The 18,025-nt window shown below is 35.4% G+C and overlaps 1 protein-coding gene across 8 annotated transcripts in view; it reads left to right on the forward strand.

Moving 5' to 3' along the window:
- EXOC6B (exocyst complex component 6B) overlaps positions 1-18,025 on the forward strand; it is a 708,873-nt gene that overhangs the window by 473,051 nt on the left and 217,797 nt on the right. The gene's annotated exons all lie outside the window — the stretch shown is intronic.

Genomic DNA, 18,025 nt, shown 5'->3' on the forward strand with positions numbered 1-18,025 from the left:
AATGTACTAGCCAAGGCAATCTACAGATTCAGTGCAATCCCTATCAAAGTACCAAGGGCATTTTTCACAGAACTAGAGCAAAAAAATTTTAACATTTATATGGAATCACAAAAGACCCTGAATAGTGAAAGTAATCTTGAGAAAGAAAAACGGAGCTGGAGGAATCAGGCTTCCTGACTTCAGACTCTACTACGAAGATACAGTAATCAAAACAGTATGGTACTGGCACAAAAACAGAAATATAGATCAATGGATAGGAAAGAAAGCTCAGAAATAAACTCACACCCCTTTGGTCAATTAATCTATGACAAGGGAGGCAAGAATATAAAATGAAGTAAAGACTGTCTCTTCAGTATGTGGTGCCGGGACAACTGGACAGCTTTCATGTAAAAAATGAAATGAGAACAGTCCCTAACACCATACCCAAAAATAAACTAGAAATGGGTCAAAAACCTAAATGTAAGGCTGGACAATATAAAACTCTTGGAGTAAAACATAGGCAGAACACTCTTTGACATGAATCATGGCAATATCTTTTATGATCCACTTCCAAGAGTAATGAAAATAAAAACAAAAGTAAACAAATGGGACCTAATTAAACATAAAAGCTTCTGCAAAGCAAAGGAAAACCATCAACAAAATGAAAAGACAGCCCACAGAATGGGTGAAAATATTTGCAAATGATGCGACTGACAAGGGATTAATCTCCAAAATACACAAACAGCTCACGCAGCTCAATATCAAAAAAGCAAGCAACCCAATCAAAAAATGGGTGGAAGATCTACAGACAGTTCTCTAAAGATGACATATAGATGGCCAAAAAGCACATGAAAAGATGCTCAACATCACTAATTATCAGAGAAATGCAAATCAAAACTACAATGAGGTATCACCTCACACCAGTCAGAATGGCCATCATCAAAAAGTCTACAAACAATAAACGCTGGAGAGGGTGTGGAGAAAAGGGAACCCTCCTACACTGTTGGTGGGAATGTAAATTGGTACAATTACTATGGAGAACAGTATGGAGGTTCCTTAAAAAGCAAAACAGAACTACCATATGATCCAGCAGTCCCACTCCTGGGCATATATCTGGAGAAAACCATAATCCAGGAGGATACACGCACCCCAGTGTTCATTGTAACACTGTTTACAGTAGCCTAGACATGGAAGCAACCTAAGTTTCCATCAATACATGACTGGATAAAGATGTGGTACATATATACAATGGAATATTACTCAGCTGTGAAAAAGAATGAAATAATGCCATTTGGAGCAACATGGATGGACCTAGCAATTATCATTCTATGTGAAGTAAGTCAGACAAAGACAAATAATGATTTCACTCATATGTGGAATCTATTTAAAAGAAATGATACAAATGAACTTATTTACAAAACAGAAGCCGACTTGTAGATATCAAAAAAAAAAAAAAAAAACAAATGGTTACCAAACAAGAAACATCGGCAGGAGGATAAATCAGGCACTTGGGTTGAATACACACATACTACTATATATAAGAAAGATAACCAACAAGGACCTACTGTATAGCACAGGGAACTCTACCCAATATTCTGTGATAACAGAAATATAAGAAAGAATATATATAAGAAAGAATCTAATATAGAAAGAATCTAATAAAGAATGAATATAGTAGTGAAGTAGATGGACCTAGAGTCTGTCATACAGATTGAAGTAAGTCAGAAAGAGAAAAACAAATGCCATATGCTAACACATATATATGGAATCTAAAAAAAAAAAATGATTCTGAAGAGCCTAGGGGCAGGACAGGAATAAAGACACAGACGTAGAGAATGGACTTGAGGACATGAGGAGGGGGAAGGGTAAGCTGGGACGAAGTGAGAGTGGCATGGACATAAATACACTACCAAATGTAAAATAGCTAGCTAGTGGGAAGCAGCCACATAGCACAGGGAGTTCAGCTCGGTGCTTTGTGACCACCTAGAGGGGTGGGATAGGGAGGATGGGAGGGAGATGCAAGAGGGAGGAGATATGGAGATATATGTATATGTAGCTGATACACTTTGTTACAAAGCAGAAATTAACACACCATTGTAAAGCAATTATACTCCAATAACATGTTAAAAAAAAAAATGTGATCCATCCATACCATGGTATATTACTCAACCATAAAAAGGAATGATGTACTGATTTTTAAAAAAAGGAATGAATACATGTATATGTATTACTGAATCACATTGCTGTACCTAGGAAACTAACACAACATTGTAAATCAACTATACTGCAGTAAAATTAAAATATTAAAAAAATTAAACTTCATTACTAAATTTAAAAAAAGAGAAAGTGTGAAATAAGGTAATAGTAATAAGTCCAAAATGCATTAAAGATCACACTAAATATGAAAATAGTAAAATTTCCTTTCAACATAGAGGTTGCCAGATTTACTTTATACAAAAATTTGGCTTTGTGTTGTTTACGAGAGATACTACCAATAAAATAAAATAGAACAATATAAAATAAATGTGAGAAATAGTCGAGGCTGGTGCTAAGACAAAGAAAGCATATTAACATTATATGGTTAGCAGACATTTTGTCCTTTTCCAAATGTTCATACAACATTAGATCCATGCCAAAAGGTCCTTGATATTTTGTCCTATTCAAAATCATTTGGCATGCTTATGGGTGTTTTGGATAGGATCATATTTCAAGGACCTTTTGGCGTGGACCAAATGTCTTATGGTCATTTTGGACAAAACCAGATGTCCTGCAAGGCATTATATAAAATAGAACTTAAGGCAGACAACCTCAAAATTAGATAAAAAAGGTATATAATGTATTTTAATCCTACCAAATCCTTGGATCACTACTATTGTTTGTCCTTTAGAGCAGCAGTTCTCAAAACTTTCTGGTTTCAGGAACTATTTATACTCCTAAAAATTATCAGGGAACCCAAAGAACTTCTGCTTATTTTTGTTGTATGTACTGATATATGCCATATTATAAATTGTCTTAGACATCTTTTGTGGTATTTTATTTTAAAAGAGCAATAATAAATCCAATGTGTTAACATAAATAACACTTTAATGAAAAATTACTATTTTCTAAGCAAAAATTTACTCTTGAGTAGCACTATTTTACATTTTTGCAAATCCCTTTACTTTCTGGCTTAAGAGAAGACAGCTGAATTCTTATACATCCTTTTACATTCAGTCTGTTGTGTTACATTGTTTTAGTAGATTGTATTATTTTCAGTTATTCAGTTCCCTTCCCTGTGTCAGGCTTGGCCATGTGACTTGCTTTGGCTAGTGAAATAAATACCTTACGTTACTTTTCAGAAGAAGTTTTAAGAGCCATTTTGTGGTTCTTCATCACTCTTTTCCCTCTGCTATGTGCATAGAATGTCCTAAAGAGTATCTGCTTCATTTCCAACTTTGTTCTAGAATAAAAATGTCATGAAGTAGAGCAGTTGATCCTCGGCCAACAATATTGAGGGAGGATTGAACCTTGGTTGTAAGACACTGAGATTTAGTGGTTATTTTGTTATTGTATCATAACTGAGTATAAGGTGACTGATACAGAAATTGATAACTGAATGAGATACTGCTGTAATAAACACACATACAAAAATACCTAAAATAAATGACATTGACTTTGGGACTAGGCAAAAGGTGATTCTCAGGATAAAACTTCTGGTGAAGTTGTCCCTTGAGATAGCCGGAAATCGGATAATGTACCAGATGAGTATGTAATATTGATACTGACCAGGGTTCTTGGCCTTCCCCCATCAATAGAAATTGACTAGAAGCCAGACAAGAAATTCAGGCAAGGCTTTATTGGGGCCCCTGCTGCAGCAGCGGGAAGTGAGAACAAGCGACAGGTTCCCTTGCTCGCTTGCTCACTGAGGGGGAAGCAGCTTGGTCCTTATATGGGGTGAGGGTAGGGGTGTGCCCAGGGGTCAGGCTGGAGGGATGGCTTAGGTGTTTTGCCCACCCCTTAGGTGGTGGTGTGTGCAGGGGACATGTACAGTACCCTGCTTTTGTTCCCAACACCCTGTTTTTGCTCCTGGCTCTTCAGAAGTGGCAGTTGGGTTTTTGGTCTCTTTGTATCTTTTGTCCAGAATTTGCCCCAACTGCGCATGCATGCAGTTATTTTTAGTCCCATATAGTTTCTTTGTATTTTGTTGCTCAAGGAGAGGTTTGTCCAGGTGCAAGCATTCAGCACTGCAGCAAATGGTCCCGGGTTCTAGCCTATCTCAATATTGAGCAACAGGAGTTTGGGAAACAAAATTCTGACGAATATTCTTTGGTTGCTATTGGCTTCATCTAATTACAAAATAGAGATGAGCTCAGGAAAGAATTGGCCTGTTTATAATCAGAGTGTAAAGGGAATGGGGAGGGTCTAGAAATTTCAAGAATTGAAGGGTCAAAATACATAAGTTCCTCATTTTCAACTGGTAATTATATAATTGAAAAATTATTTGAATGGACAGAAGCCTATTATATTTCAGCCATCTATCAAAGACCACAGGAGGGCTAGAAGCAGCATATTTTTTAAAAAAACCTTAGATTCAATTAAAGTAGGTACCCAGTAAATTGCTCCATTTGATTGAAATGGCTCAGAAGGGAAAAAAAGCACTGGGTGTGTGGTTATCCCATAGAAACTTGCTGACCTCAAGGAACTTGTAATTAAGTCTAGAGTAAGAGGTATATATATCCTTAAAAGATTTGTGAGTCTGGCTATTGGCCTAACAAGATGACTGCAATTAAATAAGATTTTGAGAGTGTTGTACTGCCAAATGAGCTAGTAGGTTCTACTAAAAGAGATTGTGATTGTTCATGACTTGTGTGCCTCCTACCTTCTGTGAATGGGAAGTAGCTTGAGAAAGCGGCTCACTGCTCAACCACCAAGGTAGTAGTAGTGAAGCATAGTCTTCAATACCTTATCTGTGGATCTAATGAGGATCAAGGAAAATGAATGACCTCCTAGAGGGCAGAGCCAGCAGCCTCAGAAAACAGTGAATTAGGAAGCTACCCCAAGAACGTAAAACCAGGGCCCAAGTAAGGAATGTTTGCTACTTTCAGGGCAAGTGTCCCTTGCAACTTCAGAATTCATATGAATAACTGCATATGACTGCCTGTGTCCAATGTAATGTGAACAGAAGGGATGGATGTCACCTCCAAGCAGAACTGTTAGAAGCATTACCTTGTTCTGCCATGGCTGTCTTCCCTTTGCTATGAAGTTAGCATGTCCCAGAAAGGGGCTGCTTCTTCAGCCTGATCCCCAGCTGACATGTAACATGAGTAAAAAATAAATCTTTGTAGTTGTCAGCCACAAAGATTTGGGAGTTATTTGTTATTGCAGCATAACCTAGTATAAGCTGTCTGACAAATCAGTATTGGTTGAAGTTTTTGTGTTTACTGCTAGAATCCTGAAGACGCTAAGACTCCAAAATCTCCTAGAAATTGCTTTTTCTCTGTACTTTACTAACAGAAGATATAGAGTAAAAACTATTACTGCTATTTGGCACTGTTTCATATATACCGTGTATACTATTGTTATTTTTTTATGGTTCCAATCTCCTACTTGCTTTAAGGTCAGAAGGCTGACCTTGCTTTAAGGCTACTTGTCATAAGGTCAGAAATTTCACTTTGTGCTACCTATTCCTTCTCATTAGTGGAGTGAAGCAGTGTTCTGCAACAGTTTTATTCAATTAGATTTTATACTGGCATGGTTAATTCTAGAAGCTGTGATCTACATTTGTTTGTCATACTTTGGACACTTAGAGACAGTGAGTTGTAGAAGCTGTCTATGATTGATTACAGTCAAAAAACACATGGAAATGTCTCCATACTTTTCAAACTACAGTGTCAGTACATTTTGAAGAGTTTTCAGGATCCTTTTCACACATAGTTTTTGTTTTTTGTACCCTGAGAAGACTTTGCTACTTTCCCCCACTGCTTTCTCTTGCCACAGCTACAATGATTTGGCTTTTGATCAGTGTATTCTTTGGAGGACCCCAGGCTCAGCATCTTTTTCCTTTTTGTTTGCTCTTTGACTTGTAAGTTTTCAGAACTCCGTAGCTGAGTTTGGAAGATTGGGGCAAAAGCTGCAGACAGGAAATTTGTTTCTTTAATTTAGCTGAATTGTAGAGCCTTAAGGTTCATTATCTTTCCTCACTTCAAAATATGAATGAATACCTGAGTTTTAAGAATCTTTCAGGGTTGCTACAGCCATTGATTATGTTTCATAAAAGAAAGGTATATAAAAACACAGCATGTTCATATCCTTTACAAAAACATTTTTACCAAGTGAGTGAGAGGGGAGTGTTTATTATCAGGCTAATTCAGCCAAGGCTGTGGACATGGAGTCTTAAATTAGGCCAGGAAAAAAGGACTGTCATAAAAGTTAGATTGTAGTATATGTATAACTGATTCACTTTGTTATAAAGCAGAAACTAACACACCATTGTAAAGCAATTATACTCCAATAAAGATGTTAAAAAAAGTTTAGATTGTAATCTAATAAATTGTCTGACTATTGATCCTCTGCTAACCAAAGCATCTTGAATTGAGGTAAGTATGAGCAGAGCGGGCCATTTCAATGAGCTGGTAAATTTTTATAGACTTGAAGATTTTGGATTTATCTTGGGATTTATCTTAAGTCTGTCAGACTGACTTGAATTGAACTTTGGTGCCCAAGATGTTGGCACAAAAAATAACTAAGCAAAGCTATGTGAAGGTCATTAATTTCTAAAGTTTAACAAATTGACACTGAGTGCATCTGGTCTTGAAAGGTTGTTTTCCGAGTATATTAATATCGCTGCCTAGAGGGCCTCTGTCAATATTATGTGGAATTGGTAGGGTTCTTTGTCTTCATGTCACATTACCTAACTGGGGTCAAGCGCTCAAATTTGAAAGTAATTTTTTTTTCAGTTTTGGGTAAGCATTTATAAAACTGGTTTTTTGGACGACTCATAATTAGTTAAACTATTCATATAGTTGTAAAGGAAACATTTATTTTTCAAGGGTTTTTGGAAAGCATTATATGGTTGATTCATTGTCTTTTGACATCATTAGCAATTCTGTTATGGAATTAAAAATAATTTGTAGAATGCTCAGTCCAGAGCCCTTGAGTTCTCTTAATGTCGGGTAAAGGACACCAAGAGATCTTAAAAAACTGGCTTGCTTATAAATTAGAGATGATGGAGGTCTGGAACTCCTCTTAGCTTGATGAACTAAAGCTAAAATATAAGAAAATAATATACTCTCCTTCATATATGAATGTCATTATTGGTCTACCATGTGTAACATGCATTTTGTTGATTTTCTCAATAGAGATAGAAAACAAGGAATGGGAATGTTTAGTTGGTTATTCAAATCAATTGTGCCTGTAAAAAAAGGCTCGAGAATTTAAGTTGACTACAAATTCAGCTTTAGTAAGCAAGATGACCTACCAAAAAGCTAAACCGTTCTAAGATATTGTTATAGAAGAATATTATCTAACAGTTTCCAAAATGTGGTACCTGGAACAGCAGTGTCAGCATTTTGTTAAAAATGAATGATCTCAGGCCCCATCCCAGACATATGGAATCAGAAACTTGGCTTTTGCCCTAGCAATGGGTATTTTAATAAATCCTCCAGGGAATCCTGATGTATGCTAAAGTTTAAGAACTACTGATCTAGAACAAAATCCTCTCTGATGCTAATCAGAGCATTTCTGGATCAATTATTTTGTGGTCTAAAAAAGATGCTGACCAGCTGGAGTCTTCTAAAAGAAAATGCTGTGGTATAGAAAGGACTAGAAACTAAATCCTATAGGGATATTTGAAAAAGATGTTTGTTTACTTAGCCTAGAGAAAAGATAACTTAGGGGCTTGAGGCATATAATTGTGACCTTCAGTTAGCTAAAGGGTTGTCTTAGCTCCAGAAGGTAAGACTTAGCTGAAAAAACATGGCAAAAGTTTTATTTGATGTCTCTGTGATTTAGTGACCTTCACTTCTCTGGAGGCATTTGTGTAAGTTCTGCACACCCTCTTAAGGGCAGTGCTGTAGTAGTCATTTGTGAAGTGGTTTGAATCGAATGCTGCTAACTAAGGTCTTTTCTATACTTAGTATATATCTATGACTTGCACTACGTTACCATATTCTCAGTGAGCTTCTGGTTATTACCTAGAGCAGTATTCTCAGATTTAAGTGATATATGAACCTCTCTTATCTGAAAATGTTATTATTTCACCTCTGTTCATCTCTAGCTAGACTTAGAATTATGAATTAAACCTTATTTTCCTTCTGCCTATTGAAGATATTATTTCACTGTCTTCCAGCCTCTTGCTGCTGTCAGTCTTATTTACTGTTCCTTTGTAGGCAGTTTGTCTTTTCTTTCTTGTTACTTTTAAGATTTTTATCTTAAAAGTATCTTTATCTTTTGTCTTATAGTCCAGTCTATTGTTTGTATAATCTATTTTAAATTTCAGTGACAGTATTTTTCTAGTAGTCCTATTTTGTTCTTTTTCATATCTGTCTGTTCCATAGCGTTCTGTTATTTTGTAATGATTTGAATTTCTTTTATCTTGTTTATCACCTTAAACATAGGTATTTTATTTTAACTTCCAAAAAGTTCTTTTATCTCAGGTCTCTGCCTATTGCTTTTTATTCTTTTGGATCTTTAGACTCTACCTCATGAAAAATCAGTTCTTTATGCAGTTTTTAATTTTGACTGTGAGCTTATCTTTAACATGAATTGTTTTTCCTTGGGAACTCATTTATGTTTCTTAGATTATAAAAGTGTCCATGTTGAGCTCTTTTACAATTGTTTTTCCTGGTTTTCTCAGAGGTTTCACTGATCTAGGACCAGTTTTTTTGTTCATATTTTAGCCTAGGGCTTCCTGTACTACATTTGTATTGTAAATTCTAACAGCACATCAACACTTGGATTTTGATTTCTCATGGGAGACTATTTTTTTCCCAATGCCAAGTGCACAGGTAAAACGAAGCTTCCATGTCACTTTAATCTGATTCCATTTCACTGAAAGTATAGCCTTTTTGAGGTCTCAAAAATATGCACATGCTATGGACTGAATATTTGTGTCCCCGTAAAATACATATGTTGAAATCTAAATTCCAATGTGATGGTATTTCTAGATGGTCCTTTGGGAGGTAATTAGGAATGAGGGTGGAGCCCTCATGAATAATGGATTAGTGCCCTTGTAAGAAGAGACCAGAGAGCTAGCTTGCTCTCTGCTCACCATTTGAGGATACAATGAAATTGGCAGTCTGCAGCTTGGCAAAGGGTTCTCACCAGAACCCAATCATACTGGCATCCTGATCTTGGACTTCCAGTCTCCAGAGCTGTGAGAAATCAATTTCTGATGTTTACAAGCCACCCAGTCTATGGTACTTTGTTGTAGCAATCTGAGGTGACTAAGCAGGAGCCTAGTTTGTATCCCTGTTCCTTCTGCAGAACCCAAGGCCTATCCCTGTGCTGATACTAAAATCCAACATGTAGCTGTTAGGTAATTCTGGCCTTATGTCCTCCTGAGATCAGGGCAACAAAATACTAGCAGAGTGAATCCAACAGAATATTGAAAGTTTCATGCACCTTTACCAACTGGGATCTTACCTAGGAATGCAATAGTGGTTCAGTGTAAGAGGGTCAATCATTGTAGTGTAATACACTACACGAATAGAATGAAGCAAAAATACCACATGATCATCTCAATTCTTGCAGAAAAGTGATTCGACAAAATACAACACCTTTTTGTGGAAAAAAAAAATCAATCAGAAAACTAGGAATAGAGGGGAACATCCTCAATATGATAAAGAGCATTTATGAAAATTCCACAGCTAGCATCATACTCAATGGTGAATGACTAAAAGCTTTCTTCCTAAGAGCAGGATCAAGACAAGAAGCCCTGCTTTCACTCTTGCTGTTCAACATTAAACTGGAAGTTCTAGCCAGATCAACTAGATGGGAAAATAAATAAATAAAAGCCATCCACATTGTAAAGGAAGAAGGTAAAGTATCTCTATCAGCAGATGACATGGTTCTCTATGTAGAAAAACCAAAGAATTCACAACAAAATCAGCAAAGTTTTAGGGTACGTGATAAACATACAAAAACCGGTTTTGTTTCTATACACTCACAGTGAACAATCCAAAATGGAAAGCAAGAAAGCCATTCCATTTACAATGTCTTTACATATTTCACCCTTAGTATGATATTTTCTATATTTCTGCAGCTGTTGGTTGCTTGATTTTTGGTAGGAACACTTATCAGATTAATGCATTTCCTGATACTCGAAGATTATGAATAGTTGTTATCATCAGTTGTTATTGAATTCTTCACTTTCTTTTCTTACATTTATTGAAAAAAGGTATGTGATTTTTTTCCCTTTATTCTGTTATAAGATGAATTACAATGAATGACTCTTGCAATCCTGGAATAAACTGATTGTGATACATTTTTATCTGAAACTAGGTTTCATTTGCTAATATCTTGTTTAGAATTTTGTTTCTATATTCATGTGAGAGATTGCCCTGTGCTTCTTCCCTGTAATGTCTTTATCAGACTTTGGTATTAGAGTTATTCTGCCTCACAGAACAAGTTAGGAAATGTTTTATTATCTGGAAGTATTTGTGTAAGATAGATATTATTTGTTTCTTTACTGTTGGAAGATTCAGGGAAGCCACCTGGGCCTTTGCTTTCAAGGAAAGTTTGATTAGGTGTAAAATTTTTAATTACAGTATCAATGTATTTTACACGTTAAGGCTATTCAGATTTTCTTCTTGTGTCAATTTTGGTAAGTTGTGTTATTTATTCATTTCATCTACCTTGTTAATTTTATTGGTGTTTATTTGTTAATAATATTCTCCTTTTAGTGTCAGTATTTATAGTGATGTCCTGTTTTTCAACATTACTGATACTATTGATGCCTTAAATCCTCTTGATATTATTTACGCCAGCCATCAAGTTGTTTATAACTTGATTTATGCTTTCAAAAGCCAACTTGTGGTTTTGTCAGTTTTCTCTATTGTATATTTTTCCATTTCATTTATATTTGTTCTTATTTTTATTATTTCCTATTGATATATTTTAAAATACAATTTCCTATTTTTTCTTAGCTTTTTGAGATGGGTTCTTAGATGACCAATGTACAGCCTTTTAAAACCTATATATGTTTATGGCTGTAAATCTTATAAATATATCTTTACTTGCATTCCTCAAATTTTGATACATTATATTTTTATCCTAGTTTAGCTCACAGTATTTTTTAGTTTACATTGTGATTTATTTCTTGGCCAATAGATTATATGCTTGATTTTCAATTTTTGTTGTTGTTGCTGTCAGGAGGGGATTTCTTTTTTTGGTGTCTTTTTTCAAAAATCCATTTCTAGCTTAATTCCAGTATGGCCAGTGACCAAAATCATTATTAAATTTTAATACTATCAAATTCATAGGGATTTATGCTATGACCCATTACTTATATGAGCACTTGAAACACATGTATATTCTGCAGTTGTTAGGTGCTGCATTATTTTATATATGACAATTAGGTTAAGTTTTTTCATTGTGACATTTGAATATTCTATATTCTTCTGGTTTATTTGGATTAATCTTGTTTTTAGTTCTGTTATTTTTCTTTAATATTTTTGAAGCTTGTAAGTACATATAAATTTAGATTTATTATATCTTTTCGTTGGATTAACCCTTTTATCTCTGCGGATATTTTCATACCTTATAATCTTTTTCTGATGTTTGCTAAGGTACACAAACTTTCTTTTAATTTTTACATAGTGTATCTTTTTCCATCTCTGTGTCGTTACTTAAAGGTGCATCTCTTTCAAGTGGCATATTATGTTTGTATTGCTATGTATTTTAAAAAATTATTTTGACAGTTTTTCTTTAAATTGTACTGTTTATTCAGCATACTTCTAATATGATTACTGTAGCATTTCTGTTTAAATTTACTACCTTACTTTTTGGCTTCTATTTGTCCCCTGTTTTTTGTTTCTTCATTTTCTTCTTTGTCTTCTTTTGATTTAATCAATTCTTAGTATTCTGTTGTACTCCTATATTAGCTTTTCACATAAGTTTATTATTTTTAGTTGTTTCTCAAGAGATCACAACATGCATTTAAAAAATTGTTTGGGAACATCCCTGGCGGTCCAGCGGTTAAGACTTCGCCTTCCAGTGCAGGGGGTGCAGGTTCAATCCCTGGTCAGGGAGCTAAGATTCCCACATGGATGGCAGCCAAAAAACCAAAACATAAAACAGAAGCAATATTGTAACAAATTCAGTAAAGACTTTAAAAATGGCACACTTTAAAAAAAATATATCTTAAAAATAAATAAATAAATAATTCTTTAAATGTACTACAAATAAGTAATTTTGCCAGTGCCTGAATAGTGCAAGAATGTTGTAATACTACTACTCCATTACCTTCCTTCTGCCTTTTGTGGTGCTGTTGTCATGTATGTTAATTTTACATTTATTTCAAAACTTTTAAAACCTTATTATTACTATTTTTACAGTCTATGCACTAACCTCATTTTAAATTTCTTTTTGTAATATCCTACTTCCCTCTTGGTATTATTTATGTCCTAGGGAATTCCCTTTAGTATTTTTTGTCTGTGTGGCTTTACTGGTAGCAAATTCTCTTATTTTTGTGTGTCAAAAGTTTTTTTAATTTTTTCTTCATTCTTGATTCTTTTTAATTAATTTTTGTTTGGATATAGTTGGTTTACAGTGTTTTGTTAGTTTCTGCTTTGCAGCAAAATGAATCGGTTATACGTATACATATATCCACTCTTTTTTAGATTTCCTTCCCATTTAGGTCATTACAGAGCACTGAGTAGAGTTCCCTGTGCTATACAATAGGTTCTCATTAGTTATCTATTTCATACACAGTAGTGGATATATGTCAGTCACAATCTCCCAGTTCATCCCACCTCCCAACCCCCTTGGTAACCATAAAGTTTGTTTTCTATATCTGTGACTCCATTTTTGCTTTGCACATAAGTTCATCTGTACCATTTTTCTGGATCCACATGTAGGCAATAGTATACAATATTTGTTTTTCTCTTTCTGACCTACTTCACTCTAGATCCATCCACGTCTCTGCAAATGGCACTATTTTGTTCCTTTTTATGGCTGAGTAATATTTCACTGTATATATGTACCACATCTTCTTTATCCATTCCTCTGTTAATGGACATTTAGGTTGCTTCCATATCCTGGCTATTGCAGATAGTACTGCAGTGAACATCAGGGTGCATGCATCCTTTCAAATTCTGGTTTTCTCCAGATATATGCCTAGGATAGGAGTGGAATTTGCTGGATCATATGGTAGCTGTATTTTTAGGTTTTTTTAAGGAAACTCCATACAGTTTTCCATAGTGGCTGTATCAATTTACATTCCTACCAACAGTGTAGGAGGGTTCCCTTTTCTCCACACCCTCTAGCATTTATTGTTTGTAGATTTTTTGATGATGGGCATTCTGACCGGTGTGAGGTGATACCTCATTGTAGTTTTGATTTGCATTTCTCTAATAATTAGTGATGTTGAGCATCTTTTCATTTGTTTGTTGGCCATCTATATCTCTTCTTTGGAGAAACCAAATTGGAAAAGAGAAAGTAAAACTGTCACTGTTGGCAGATGACATGATACTATACATAGAAAATCCTAAAGATGCTACCAGAAAACCACTAGAGCTCATCAATGAATTTGGTAAAGTTGCAGGATACAAAATTAATACACAGAAATCTCTTGCATTCCTATACAATAACAATGAAAGATCAGAAAGACAGATTAAGGAAACACTCCCATTTATCACTGCATCAAAAAGAATAAAATACCTAGGAATAAACTACCTAAGGAGGCAAAAGACCTGTACTCCGAAAACTATAAGATACTGATGAAAGAAATCAAAGATGACACAAATAGATGGAGAGATATACCATGTTCTTGGATTGGAAGAATCAATATTGTGAAAATGACTGTACTACCCAAGGCAGTCTACAGATTCAGTGCAATCCCTATCAAATTACCAAAGGCAGTTTTTGCAGAATTAGAGCAAAAATTTTTACAATTTGTATGGAAACACAAAAGACCCTGAATAGCAAAAGCAATCTTGAGAAAGAAGAACAGAGCTGGAAGAATCAGGCTTCCTGACTTCAGACTATACTGCAAAGCTACATTCATCAAAACAGTATGGTACTGGCACAAAAAAACAAATATAGATCAATGGAACAAGATAGAAAGCCCAGAGATAAACCCACACACCTATGGCCACCTAATCTGTGAAAAAGGAGGCAAGAATATAAAATGGAAAAAAGACAGCCTCTTCAATAAGTGGTGCTGGGAAAACTGGACAGCTACATGTAAAAGAATGAAATTAGAACAGTCCCTAACACCATACATGAAAATAAACTCAAAATGGATTAAAGACCTAAATGTAAGCCCAGGTACTATAAAATCCTTAGAGGAAAACATAGGCAGAACACTCTTTGACATAAATCATAGCAAGATCTTTATCGATTCACCACATACAGTAATGAAAATAAAAACAAAAATAGACAAATGGGACCTAATTAAACTTAAAAACTTTTTCACAGCAAAGGGAACCATAAACAAGACAAAAAGCCAGCCTACAGAATGGGAGAAAATATTTGCAAATGAAGCAACTGACAAGGGACTAATTTCCAAAATATACAAACAGCCCATGTGCTCAATATCAAGAAAACAAACAACCTAATCAAAAAGTGGGTGGAAAGGCTTCCCTGGTGGTGCAGTGGTTGAGAGTCTGCCTGCTGATGCAGGGGACACGAGTTCATGCCCCGGTCCGGGAGGATCCCACATGCCGTGGAGCGGCTAGGCCTGTGAGCCATGGCCACTGAGCCTGCGCGTCCGGAGCCTGTGCTCTGCAACGGGAGAGGCCACAACAGTGAGAGGCCTATGTACCAAAAAAAAAAAAAAAAAGTGTGGAAGACCTAAATTGAAGGATTTTTTTTAAATTTTAGGTTGCCACTTGTTCACACCTCATTCCCCAAAACCCCCACCCCCAGCAATTTAAAGTGGTAATCCAGTTATCTTCTTACATCAATCATTGCTATTGAAAAGTCAGCTGTCAATATTATTGTAGCTATAATTTTTTTCCTCTAGCTACTTTTATTATTTCTTTTTGTCTTTACTTTTCTGCATTTGTATTAAGATGCTTGGATGTGCGATTCTTCTTATTTATTTTGTTTGACATTCATAGAGCTTCTTGGATCTGGAGCTTAATGTTATTCATTAGTTTTGGAAAATTCCCAGCCAATATCCCATCAGCTATTTCTGTCCCTTTCTCTCTCTCTTTACTTTCTTTCAGGGACTTTAGTTACACACATATTTTATCTTTTACTGTGTTTTGTATGTTCTTACAATATTTTCTGTCTTTTACATCTGATTTTCTATCTGTGCTTGAAGCTGAATATTTTCTTTGGACCTATCTTCCAGTGTTCCAGTCGTCTCTTATGCTATGGCTAATGTGTCATTAAAAACATCTTTTGAGTTCTTAATTTCAGAAATTGTGGTTTTTAGTTGTAGAATTTCATTGATTTTATATTTATAGAACTCAAGTCTCTAGTGAAATTCTCTATCTTGTTACCAATTTTGTAAACATATTAAATTATTTTGTGTAATAATTACAATATCTGAATCACATTTTTTAATTGAACTATAGTTGATTTCCACTGAATCACATTTTTTATCTTGTTTCACCTCACCACCTTCCACATACCGCCAAAAAAAAAAAAATGTATAGATGATTTTCTGTATTCAATAGACAAAATTATCAGAGTTCTTTTCTCAACTCTGATAATTTTGTCTATTGAATACAGAAAATCATCTATACATTTTTTTTTTTTATTTTTGGTGGTATGTGGGCCTCTCACTGTTGTGGCCTCTCCCGTTGCAGAGCACAGGCTCCGGATGCGCAGGCTCAGCAGCCATGGCTCACAACCCAGCTGCTCCACAGCATGTGGGATCTTCCTGGACCAGGGCACGAACCCGTGCCCCCTGCATCGTCAGGTGGACTCACTCTCAACCACTGTGCCACCAGGGAAGCCCCTATAAATTTTTTTTTTTATAGTTCTAGATCATGTACTCTCCCTGCAAAGTAAGATATCCTTATGGCTTTGTAAAGATTGATCTATTTCTGGTTTACACTTAGTCATAGGGCATAGTTCTGCTGGGATCTCAGCTTGAATCCTGGGCTGTATACCATGGTCCTTGCTCCTTGGTAGAACCTGATCTCTAATTTTCTGCCCAGCTTTGTGAGTCTGCTTAAACTCTGCTTAGCTTTCTCAACTCTTAGCAGGTGCTTCCTTACTGTTGTTTCATACCTCATATTTCATTTAGGATTAAATAAAGGCAAACAATATAAAGAATATTCTTATTTCTCTACAATGCACTGTACTCCAGCATCATTTTATTTCTTTTTTTTTTTTTTTTTTTTTTTTGGCGCTACGCGGGCCTCTCACTGCTGTGGCCTCTCTCGCTGCGGAGCACAGGCTCCGGACGCGCAGGCCCAGCAGCCATGGCTCACAGGCCCAGCCGCTCTGCAGCACGCGGGATCCCCCCGGACCGGGGCACGAACCCGTGTCCGCTGCATCGGCAGGCGGACCCTCAACCACTGCGCCACCAGGGAAGCCCTATTTCCTAATTTTGACTGCCTTTGCTGGGGAGAGGACCTGGGGGTGAGAGTACTGAACTCCATTATTCTTCAATTCCACATTATTGAAAGGCTCCTATTTTCTTCTCAGTTTCCATGGCCTGTGTTGGAAATAAGAAAATTCCCTGAGGGGAAGAAACATTGGAGAAATTCCAGGTCACCTCATGTTTAACTTCTGCCTTTTGTTTCCCTAAATTCTTATGTTTTTGATTGCTCTTTGATGCTTTCAAACAACTCTCTTTCTTTTGTTTCTGTTATTTTATCAAGTTTTACAGTGGGTCTTGGTGGGAAGATTTGTTTTATATAAGCTGCATTGTCAATGAAGGCTCTTTAAGTCTCTCTTTGTCTGTAGGTAGTCTACCTTTTTTTTAATGCTTTGCCAATTATTTGTTAAAGTAACTAAGTTATTTGTTTTATAAGGTTTCCAATAATGCATTCCTGTGATGTTACTTAACATATTCTTGTGTGCTCTGTATTTCCTTTAAACAGATGGTTAGATGTAACTTTGCAAAAATTCTTTATAGATATTTGTGTGTATTTCTAATTGCACTGAATTTGGAGACTCATGTCTCGTTTTTCTCTGTTTTTGTAATGTTAAAATTAATCCATGGGTTCAACTTTATTTTAATTTGCATTTGTGTCTTTTGGTAAATGTATATTTTTAACTTTTTAAGATACTGACAGTGGTTTTTGAAAGTATCTATACAATTTTATGTTCCCAAAACCAATGTATGAGAGTTCCAGTTGCTCAAAATTCCTGTCAACATTTGGTATTGTCATTTTTTTTGTTGTTAATTTTAGTCACCCTAATGAATATGTACTGGCATTTCCTTGTGGTTTTATCATTTCTCTAATACCTAATATGCTGAGCATTTTTCATGTGCTCAGTGGCTATTCATATATCTTCTTTTGTCGAGTCCCTGTTCAAATCTTCACCCCATATTTTATTTTATTTTATTTCCTTCCAGTTTTATTGGTATATAATTGACATACAACACTGTATAAGTTTAAGGTATACAGTGTAATGATTTGACTTACATAAATCATGAAATGATTACCACAATAAGTTTAATGAACATCCATCATCTCATATAGTTACAAAATAAAAGAAAAAATGTTTTTTCCTTTTGATACAAACTCTTAGGATTTACTCTGACAACATTCATATATAACATAGCAGTGTTAACTATATATTTATTATGTACATTATATTCCTTGTACTTATTTATCTTATAACTAGGAGTCTGTACCTTTTGACAACCTTCATCCAGTTCTCCCTCCCCATAACCCTTATCCACAAATCTGATCTCTTTTTCTATGAATTTATTTGTTTT

The sequence above is a fragment of the Globicephala melas genome, chromosome 12, assembly GCF_963455315.2.
Source record: "Globicephala melas chromosome 12, mGloMel1.2, whole genome shotgun sequence".
Classification (NCBI taxonomy): domain Eukaryota; kingdom Metazoa; phylum Chordata; class Mammalia; order Artiodactyla; family Delphinidae; genus Globicephala; species Globicephala melas.